General features: G+C 39.1%; 1 long non-coding RNA gene across 1 annotated transcript in view; it reads right to left on the bottom strand.

Annotated features, from left to right (window-relative positions):
- Nucleotides 1-10152, bottom strand: part of LOC114017354 (uncharacterized) — a 63557-nt gene extending 53405 nt beyond the window's left edge. The window contains exon 1 of the long non-coding RNA XR_003562361.2: nucleotides 9933-10152. This is a non-coding gene — a long non-coding RNA (uncharacterized LOC114017354). The remainder of the gene's footprint in view (nucleotides 1-9932) is intronic.
- Between the last annotated feature and the right edge of the window lie 227 nt (nucleotides 10153-10379).

Below are 10379 nucleotides of genomic sequence, written 5' to 3' on the forward strand. Positions count from 1 at the left end.
TGTCATATGAACAAAAACAAGCTCAGCAAGTCCAAGAACACAAACTCAGCAACACTAAAAAAGATAAAAGAAATTCTAACAGAGAAAAAAATCACTATCAAAAACTGAGAAAGAAGGAGATATGATATCCCACTTGGTTAAAAGGCAACTGATGTTCCTGCATGCTCAGGAAACCCCAATGTAGATGTTAGCATCCATCGCTGCTCTTTGATAGCACAGTAAGCTCAGTGCTTGAAGAACATACAACATGACCTCATTCTTTAGAGCTCATCAAATTCTCTACTTTTTTTCCCCCACCCCCTGTTTTTAGCAAAAAAAAAACAAACAAAAAACCTGTCTACAGGTGATTTAGGTATCTCCTTTCATCAAAGTATCAATTTCTTTACCTTTTGCATTCATAACATGGATTCATACTACACTTCTCTTCTTCCTCTCAAATATCTTCCACAGACTTTGAGTGGTAGAAGACATAAAAAGTGCAATGGGAATAAGAATGGCATTTCTCAACTAGTTTTCTTACAGTATGTGTCTTTATCGATGTCCTTTTATTGGGAAAGAAGTTGTCCATGCCTCCTGTTGTGAGCAACTCATATTCATGTGTTGTTTGCTTTTAAAGTATTTCTTTTGTTCAGGTGGATATCTAAAAAGCAGTATTATTTCAGGGCATTTTGGTGACAGGTGGCCCCACTGCTGAAAGTGTTGGTGTGTATTTGCTTAGCTGAACTGGCTGTAGATGACAGTTACACCGAATAGCCCCCTCTTCCCTCAGAAAGCGGTGAAGGCTCATGCAACCTGCCATACAACTTTTTGAATTTAGGCTCCTCTCTCACTGCTTCTCATACCATTACCAACTAGGAAGGTGACCACCAGAAAGGTGCATGGACCTTAATGGGTTTTCCCCAAGAACCTGTGTCACTTGTTTGACGAGATCATACAATGCCTCCTCAGCTTTTCCAGTTAATGGAATTAAGACTGGTCAAAACCATGCAAAGGAGGCCAGACCAGTACCTGCAGATTCACACTGGAAGTTCTCATACAGCAAAGCTGTTAAGCAAGTGTTTAAATAGATCCCTCTTCAGCAACCAGCCCTTGAATATATGCCTTAAAGCCTTACGGAGCAATGATGGCTCACTGAAATGAGCTGGACAGTTCCCTAGTGACAATGACAATATTGCACCTGTATTGAAATTATGGTGGTTTCCAGCAGTCTTAGATTCTGAGTGGTTAACTTTTTTGGCTGAAATTTTCTTCCCACATTTAGACACTTTTTGATATATCCTTATCTTTCATCTGCTACTGTTCTTTTGCCCGAATGGCTTGCCTGTATGGAACATTAAAAAAAAAAAAAACCAACAACAAACCAATCCCCCAAAAAAGTTCAGTGGGTTGCAAAATAAAGAAAATGCAATTATATAAAAATTATATAAAAAATTGTAATACAATGGCTGTTACCAAAAACTGATGTAGGTTGCCTACAGTGACAAAACAAGTTCAGTGCTTGAGTGAGATACCTTTGAAAATGTATAAATTTTACTTTTAGCCAAGTTCTGACTTCCCTTTGCTAAGAACAGAAAGTTGTTTTAAACAATGTCCAGTTTCAACAATTCAGTTCAACTGGGCATTGATTTGTGAACCTAATGAGATTTTAAGGGTTGCTTTTAAGACATCAAACCAAATTTTTGAGTATGTTGAACTGTAACTTCTAATTTTAGCAGATCAAGAATTTCCAAATAAAGACATTGTCTTCATACATATTGACAAAGTATATATATAAGCCTTGCTCACGGGAATTATTAACAATATAATAAAGAGGTATCTAAGACAGAATTGCAGTGCTCCATAAAAAAAGGAAACAAAAAAATTAGCATGTTTTGCCTCAAGTGTCTTCAGTAACCTGGGTGATTAGAATGTAGTAACTCATGACCAAGCAGTAACAAAAAAATGGGTCAAACTAGAATTCTGCCCTTGATCCTCTAGCTTATTCTGGTGTGCATAGCCTTGGAATTGTAGTTTCACAGATTAGAATGACTATATTCTCTCTACAGTTGACTTTTTTTTATGGCTGGGGACCTCTAACCGGCTGCCTGTGATAAGCCAGCCTTTCCAACACCTTCCGTAGCCCGCTGGGGTGCTGCTCACCTTGCCACCACGGAGAGGGTCAGTGCTTATCAGTTGTCTCCAGCATAACTGGGTGCTACAAGATGACCCTACAGCTCAGTCCTGCCAAAGTCCTTCCCCTTCCCAAAGGATCCTAATACAGTTCATCTACTGTTTCTGTCCTTTGTTTTTCAGCATTCCCAACATCTTTTGTTTGCAAACCGCAAGCTGAAAAAATGAGCTTTCTGTGTTAAAGACCACCACTGCTGGACTGTAACTGGTTATGCCCAGCTATTCCAGAGCACATGGGCACAGCTTATTTTGAAATACCAGTTCCACTTCTGTTCTGCCCTTCAGGGACGTTCCAAAGCTTAACAGCTTAGGAACGAAGATGTTAAGAGGTCTCTGAACCACCATTTCAAGATGCTAATACACTCAGGAAGACATTGCAGCATCATTCAACTCGCAGCACACTAAAGTTCAGAGATGGCCTAAAGCTGTGTGTTTAAACATTTTTCATCTCCTTAAAATATTCTAATCATTATACTCATGTATAATGTATTTCAGACTGACATTAGAAATGCTTTTCTTTCATGTGTCACTGATAAGTATTTCTTTGACTCCTCAAGCACATGTGAAAAAGTTCAGAACTACTTGATTCAAGAAATTCAGACTGTATATCCATTCCTGTGATGGCAAGCTTCTGTCCTGCTTTTGTACTGACCAGATTCAAGTACCTCTATATTAATCTGTGTTCTCCAATACATATCAGTTGTGCAGAGTAGCATCCAGAACATTTCAGGCACATCTCCAGTGACATAAAATATAGAAGAGACAGAATGCAGTAATATATATATATATTTTCTAGTTTGGGTAACCTGAAGTCCAGACAACTGTAAAGACAATTCGTTCTCACAAAAATTTTTTTTCTTATCTGCCAGCCACCATAAAAAAAAAGATGTTTAGACTGAAAAAGAAAATCTAAAATTTAAAATATCCACTCAATCACACATAGAACAGCTCATGACACAGCTACAAATTCCTACCCTTCTTGAAAAATAGTTTTGGAGAAAGCATTTCACCTGTTGGTAATGGGCAATGATTACAGGGCTGTTTTACATAGGAGTTTTTCCCATAATTTTTAATATCTCAGGTACTTAGAAACCATCTTGCAAGAGCTGTTTGGAAAGCTGTTCAGCAGATGCTGCTAAAATTTACCAATGCCTAAATTTTACTGCTGTATTTTATTTTGATTGACAGTGTAGCTTTTTATCAGTATCGCTCCACTACAGACAAAGAAACAGTGACATCAATAGAAAATACCTTCCTAGTGATAAAGCGCAGCCACATTCGAAGGCTCGCAATGCTCTTCAGCATGATGTTCTGGAGGAGACAGGGCAAACTGGCAGCAGCTGGGAAAGGGTTGCAGGGTAGGATGTGATCTCTGCAGCTACAAGCACGTTTGCCCTGTGCTGTGGAACACCCCGCAGAAGCACCCAACCCCGATCTGATAAAGCAAGCTCCTGAACTACAAGTCGCGGGAGCATGTTGGCACGGGTGTGTGCAGGGTTTATTACCCTGAAAGCAGAGCCTGTATAACCCATGCTCTGCTGCGTTCAGGGTGCTGCCCTGTGTTGTGCGGAGGAAAAAAGGAGAGCCAGCACCAGCTGTTACAGCACCGTCAGGGAGTTGTTTAGAAAGGGGCTGGGGGGGAGGGGGGGCGGACTGAAAAAAGAGGGAAAAAATGAGACAGAAGAGAGTGCCTTGTGTAAAAAACCAGTAAAACAAGAGACACAAATTAGAGATACTATCTGTTCGAGAGAGGATGCAGTGATCTGGAAGCCAGGGAGATTTGACCACCCTTACCTCTTTTCCTGAGGACGCTTCAAGCCTGTTGTAAGTAGCCCCCAATGAACTGGATTGTCCAGGTTTTGGCTGGGATATCGTTCATTTTTTTTTCCTAGCGGCTGGTACGGTGCTGTCTTTTGGATTCAGGATGAAAATGATGTTGGTGACACACTGCTGATTTAGTTGTTGCTGAGCGGGGCTTACTCTAAATCAAGGGCTTCAGTTCCCCGTGCCCTGCCGGGGAGGGGGTGCACAAGAAGCAGGGAGGGAGCAGAGCCAGGACAGACCCCAGCCAGCCAGAGGGCTATCTGTAGCCATCACCGGGGGTGGCTGGGGGCTGCCAGTCGCTGCTTGGGGAGTGGCTGGGCATGGGTCAGCAGGTGCTGAGCGTTTGCATTGTGCGTCACCTGTCTTCCTTGGGGTTTATTGCTCTTTTTTTTTTGTCATCTCGCTTTTCATTACTACTATATATTAATATTTTTATTATTACTATTTTTTTTCAATTATTAAATGGTTCCTATCTAAACCCATGGGGTTTACCTTTTTTCCTGACTCTCCTGCCCCTCCCCCCATGGGATGGGCAGAGTGGGTGAGCAGCCGCGTGGCAGGCATTGCCAGCTGTGGCTAAACCAGGTCAACCTGGGCAGCCAGACACATGTGCCTTGGCCGCATCCAGCCACACTAGTCCTGGCAGCTGCCTCTCTGTAATCTCATTTACTTGTAGATAAGCAATGCATCTAATTAGAAAAGTTAGGAGCCATATTACAATACACAGTAATAAAATATTAAGCTGAGAAGTACTAAGCTGCTAATATCATCAGGAAGTTTGACCTCGCTATGAGTTCTTGTTCTGAATGAGGTTTCATTACAGTATAAAAATCTCCTCACCTGTCTTTGCTAGGGCTTCTGTAATTGCTACACCAGAGTAAACATGCCCCTGATGGTCACTGAATGTATTCAGGCACTGTGTTTTTTAAATATACATAAAACTAATGATAACCACTTTCCATCTTTTTGCTTCTGTTTGTTTTAGAAAATGCCAAACAAACTGTTTGAGCTTTCAGAGTTATAACTCATGCTGTTTGAAACAAACTGTCATTTGCAAAACACAACGATCTAGTTTTACTGCATTTTTTCATACAAAACTGATTGAGAAGGTAGAGAATCAACAGCATAAACAGACTGCTGGTCACTGCCTTTTAAACTACTGATATGAGTTCACTGTCTGTCTCTTCCCTCTACTGTTTCTTACATTGATATTAGAAAAAGATTAGGATTTTGGAAAGGATGATACCTTTTATTAGGCTGATAGTTCTAAGTGGGAGAAACAGACAAGCTTTAGGACAGGTTTGAAACAGAAGCCACAGGTTGAGTACAATTTCCTTTAAGCTTATATTAATTATATTAATAAATTATGGGATCCAAGGGAATAAAAAAAAAAGTTGGAAAACTTAGAACAAAAAGGAGTATTAGTAAGTGGAGAGTTTAAGACCTTTAGTTCTTGTGGGACAGAGGCTAAAATGCAAAACTGTTAGGTGATGGTAAAACATATGGGGGAAATGCAAAGTACTATAAAAACTATAAAAGTACTATAAAAACAATGCCTCTGCTGCATTCCTGATACACAACACTTTGGTTTCTATCTCAGCCCTGAAGCAGCTCTTGTGCACCTCAGAAGTCATCAGTTTTTCTCAAAGAATGGATTGATCTCATGAGAGATCCTTTTCCCTGTAAATTGTGCCCTGGATCACCCCCAGCCACGACAGCGATGTGGTTGTGCCGTGGCTTGTGGTGGGTTTCAGCTGTTTCTGGTGCACAGAGCACCAGGCGGTGCCCCCCCCCCCAGGCTGCCTGGCTGCTCTGCTGCCACTGTAACTAACAGTGGTCCATCACCTCCCCCCCACTGCCTAGGGGGCTTCCAAACCCAGCATAAAAAAAAAAAATCCCTGGTGAGCAGGGACTAGATGAGCCAGTGCTGTTAGGAGGTACAGTTGTTACAAAATCTGTTACATCTTCCAAAAAACCCCAAATTTCTGAGTTTGTATAGCCAAGGGCCAGCAAATCAAAGCCTAAACAAGTGCAAAATACATGGAGGTGCATAAATAAGTAGCCATAAGGTGTTATGAGAAAACATTAAATCATCCATTATTGTTATAAAAAGGAGCAGTGACAATTTACAGCAGGATCTAAACAAATTAAGTCAGCACAGCTCCTATGCATAAACAAGGATCACAGCAAATTAACATTCTCCGGTTGTGTGTGAGCAATTAAAACAAACTGAAGAAGTACTGTAGCAAACTTATTTTCAAAAAGTGATTGAGAAAAAGAAATCAAAGGCCTCCTTTTTTTCAATAAATCTTAATGAGAATTAGAACTTAACTACTTAATTAGGTTTGGGGTGTTTTTTCCTTAATAAAAGACTTGCTGCTTTTATGTGTTTTGTGTGTTAGATGATCTGCTTTAATGTTTTTATTTCTTCTTAACTTTCCATTTACACAGGAATATCAAATTTTCACTTAGGTTTACTTTTTTGGGTGTAGCTCACCTCTGGCAGCTTTTTGATGATTCAGAAAAGAGTATTGGAAAGGTCTTTTGCTATGTTTGTTAACGGGTAGATGTTCAGAGGGCAATTTAACATACTAATGTTAAATCTCTCTTAACAAAAAATAAATGTACACGTTTTGAATTGAAAATAGTTGTGTTTGATTAACCGAGGTACTCTCCTCAGTATGCAACACTGGGATCCCCCACTTTTGTCAAAGATAATTCTAGGCAGAGGAGTGACTGTGGAATGCCAAAACAAGTGGATACCTCAGTTCTTTCAGTTCTTCACAAAAATAGAGCAAAAACCACATTTTTATTTGGACAGCCTTTGTCTCCATACAGGAAGACTGTTAGACTGATCTAAGCAAAATAAAAATTCAAAGACTATAGCTAGTTTGGGGAAGAATAGTTCCAAAGTAGTAGGAATTGAACCTACTCTTTACCTTTACACAAACCTAAAAATATACAAAGAAATGTAAATGTTTCCAAAAAACTCTTACATGTTTTTAGAAGGGATATAATTGTCTAATATTTTTTATATTGATAATTGTCTATAACTACTATAACAGCTATAAACACAGTCAAGGCCTTTCAAAGCCTACTCTGTTAAAAACAGTAGGGTTTTGTTTATAATTACCCTACCAAGCTTTTTCTCCATACTTCTTTTCTATGAAACACCACTTCTTTTTAATACCAGAAAACACAGGTGTCAGCTTGCACTGACTTTGAAAATGAAGATGTTTGCTATACAGGCAATTAATCTATTAATGCTAAACCATGCTATTTTACCAAAGGGTGGTTAGAAGGAGAGAATATCACTGTCTCTCAGCATCAAAAAATCCATTCTGAAAGGGACATTCTTCATCTTGTTTCTAAGACACATAGTCCCATAAAGCCAAGATTTATAAGGCTGTATAAATTATGTATAGATGTCAATGAGACAAAAGCAGTCTGTCAGCATTGGGGTGTGCTTTCCATTGCTTAACAGAAAAGAAAGGAGCATGCAGTTTTCAAAGGGTCTCCTTTAATCACCTGGAAACACCTACAGGATAAACTGAAAGCAGAAGCAAAGTTATGAAGCTGCCTGAATATATCCCTTCAGGCAGGGCGGCAGGCGGGGGGTGTCAAGAAACGAATTAGAGCTTTGCTGTGAAAATCTGCAATCTGTAACAAACTGGATCTTAGATGTCAAGTTGATGGGCGAAAAACCACGTCATCTTGCAGAAGATTCTTTTTAATCTTACAAGTATAAAATAGACCGTGTATTTATTGTTAAAAATCACAATCTCCTAAGGATTCTACACGTTCCTTCAGTTAAAGGGACAGCCAATGAGTACATGATCTGTCTCACATTTGATTCATTTTCTGCTTTTGCTGGCCTTTCTATATGAACAAGGGAGCTACAAACAACCAAAACATATGAAAACTATCATAAAAACCCTGATCAAATTATTACAAGGATTTAGCTTCATCTTATCCTTGAGGTCTGCACTACACCATGGCTGGTACTGTGTGTGGGATTATACTTACATATTGAAATAAAAGTTGCTGGGATTTTTCTTTTAAATTATTTTGTTGGGAAAAAAGCATTTTTAAGTGGACAGAAATTTTCTTAAGTTTGGATTAAAACAAAATAAAACACTTTCTGCATCTTCATCAACAGATAAAATCTTAGTTTTAACAAATTCTATGACAAAAGGACCCTACCCTGAAGACAGGGGCTTTTTTTTTTCTTTATGAAAGATCAACAAAAAACCCAAACTCAAAACCCAACACAAAACCAAAACACATTCCCAGAATAATTCCAGAGCAAGATGTTTGACTTCAGGTTTAGGTTTTGTATACCTAATAATACCATTAGTGTATCATTATGATAAAGCTGATAATATTACTAAATATGGGTCTGACATCAGTGAAGGGAAGGTCCCTTCTGAGTAGCAATTATATTTTCTGTAAGTGGAATCCTGAACAAACTGAAAGTCAGGCTACTTTTCTTTTTTCAGCCTCATTGAGTTGAGATCAATCTTTTCTGTCTTCACTCAAATAAAATATCCAGTGGTGTGTACGGATGCTAAACACAGGCTGGCTCCACCTGCCTCTTTCCAAGCTAATCCCTCTGTGAGATACCAGAAGTGGAAGAAATTTTGGGGAGTCAAATGCAAAGAATGGTCAGTTGATAAGACTATCTTTCAGGGGCAGTAAAGTAAAGACAGGATTTCCTGTTTGATAACAGAAGAGATAATGAACATCTGAATAAACTGATAACATTTCAAAAAAAATTCACGAAGATACTTTTCCTTTTCTGTGTTTTATACCAGTATTTCTTAGTGGTCTCTACCACTCGCTAGGAGACACACCTCATACAAATGTCCAAATAACTCACATTTTTAGTTCTGCTCGTTTGCCTAATAATAAAAATTTGTTCAGCAGTTTTCCAGTGCAAACTGCAAAGACTTTGAGATCTTCTCCCTTACTTAGAATTAAATACTTCAGAAGATATGTTTCCTATAAATTACCTTGTTAAAGAAAGTACTTTTCTTTCATGCATTTCTACTTACCATGCCATTCCAGTTAGCGGCCAATGCAATGTAGTTAATCCATCAATCCAAATTATATCAAAACGAAGAGGGAGAATCTGATGGGAATATAAACTGTTCCCTCTGAAATACTGGGCTGAATAGCTGGCTTTCAATTAAGCCTGACATCATAAGAAACATGCCTATTAGCCTAAAATCATTACTTTCATGGTTCTGCATGCATCGTCGGCTATAATGAGAATTTCTAGGCAAGGATAAAACACGCGTACATCGAATATATTTATGATTTCATGAGTGGCAATCAGATAGAAAACAACACTTTTCATAGAGGAAATCAGTTGCTGCTCACATACATTAATAAGCTGCAACTTAGCATACTGGATAAAGATGTTTTTCAAGCTTTCACCTCGTCATACTGAAATTTTCCCAACAAATACATATTTTTTCCACAACACCTTGTCCCAGCAAAGTATTTGTTCCTGTACATAATTTTAAGCAGACGAGCAGGCTTAGTGAAGCTGATGGATCTACTTACTGGCTTAAATATACAAATACACTCCAGCACACCAGTGGATCTGTGCCTACAAGCTGCCAAGGATGCTTAGTACCTACAGAATTCACTGAGACACACAGGAATTGTACCTCTGGGGACCTCTCCCTATGTTACGACCTCATTTATAGGTTCTGATCAGTTGCCAAACATTTACTTAGCTGATAGCACACTACTAGTTAATGTGTAACAACTACAACAAACCCTGAAAATAATGTATTTCAACCAGCTAGCTGTAAATCAGTATGTTCTATTTAAAATCTCTATAAAAATTCTAGATAAAAAGCGTAGTCACCGTTCTACAAATATGAGACTATAAATCATTTAAGCTTAATTTAGAGTGTAATAAACCTCACCTTTCTATTTGGGTTCTTCTCAGCTCTTCCTAGATAAACCAAAGAAAAAAAAAATCTTTTTGCAATATAAATATGAACAATTCAATTATTACTGATACACACTGAGAGAATTATACAGTATTCTCTTTATTAATAAAACGTTAAAGCTAAGTTTGTTGTTGTTCAGATTCAAATAAAAGATGCTGGTTTTGGCTGGGGCAAAGTTGATTTTCATCCCAGTAGCTGGTGTGGGGCTGCGCTCTGGATTTGTGCTGGAAGCAGTGCTGGTGACACTGGGATGTTCCCTTGCTGCTGAGCAGCGCTGGCACAGAGCCAAGGGCTCTTCTGCCTCTCACCCCCCAGCGAGCAGGCTGGGGGGCACAGGGAGCTGGGGGGGCACAGCCGGGACAGCTGGACACAGCTGGCACAAGGGGTGTTCCAGAACATGTGGTGTCACGCTCAGGATAT

The sequence above is a fragment of the Falco cherrug genome, chromosome 1, assembly GCF_023634085.1.
Source record: "Falco cherrug isolate bFalChe1 chromosome 1, bFalChe1.pri, whole genome shotgun sequence".
Classification (NCBI taxonomy): domain Eukaryota; kingdom Metazoa; phylum Chordata; class Aves; order Falconiformes; family Falconidae; genus Falco; species Falco cherrug.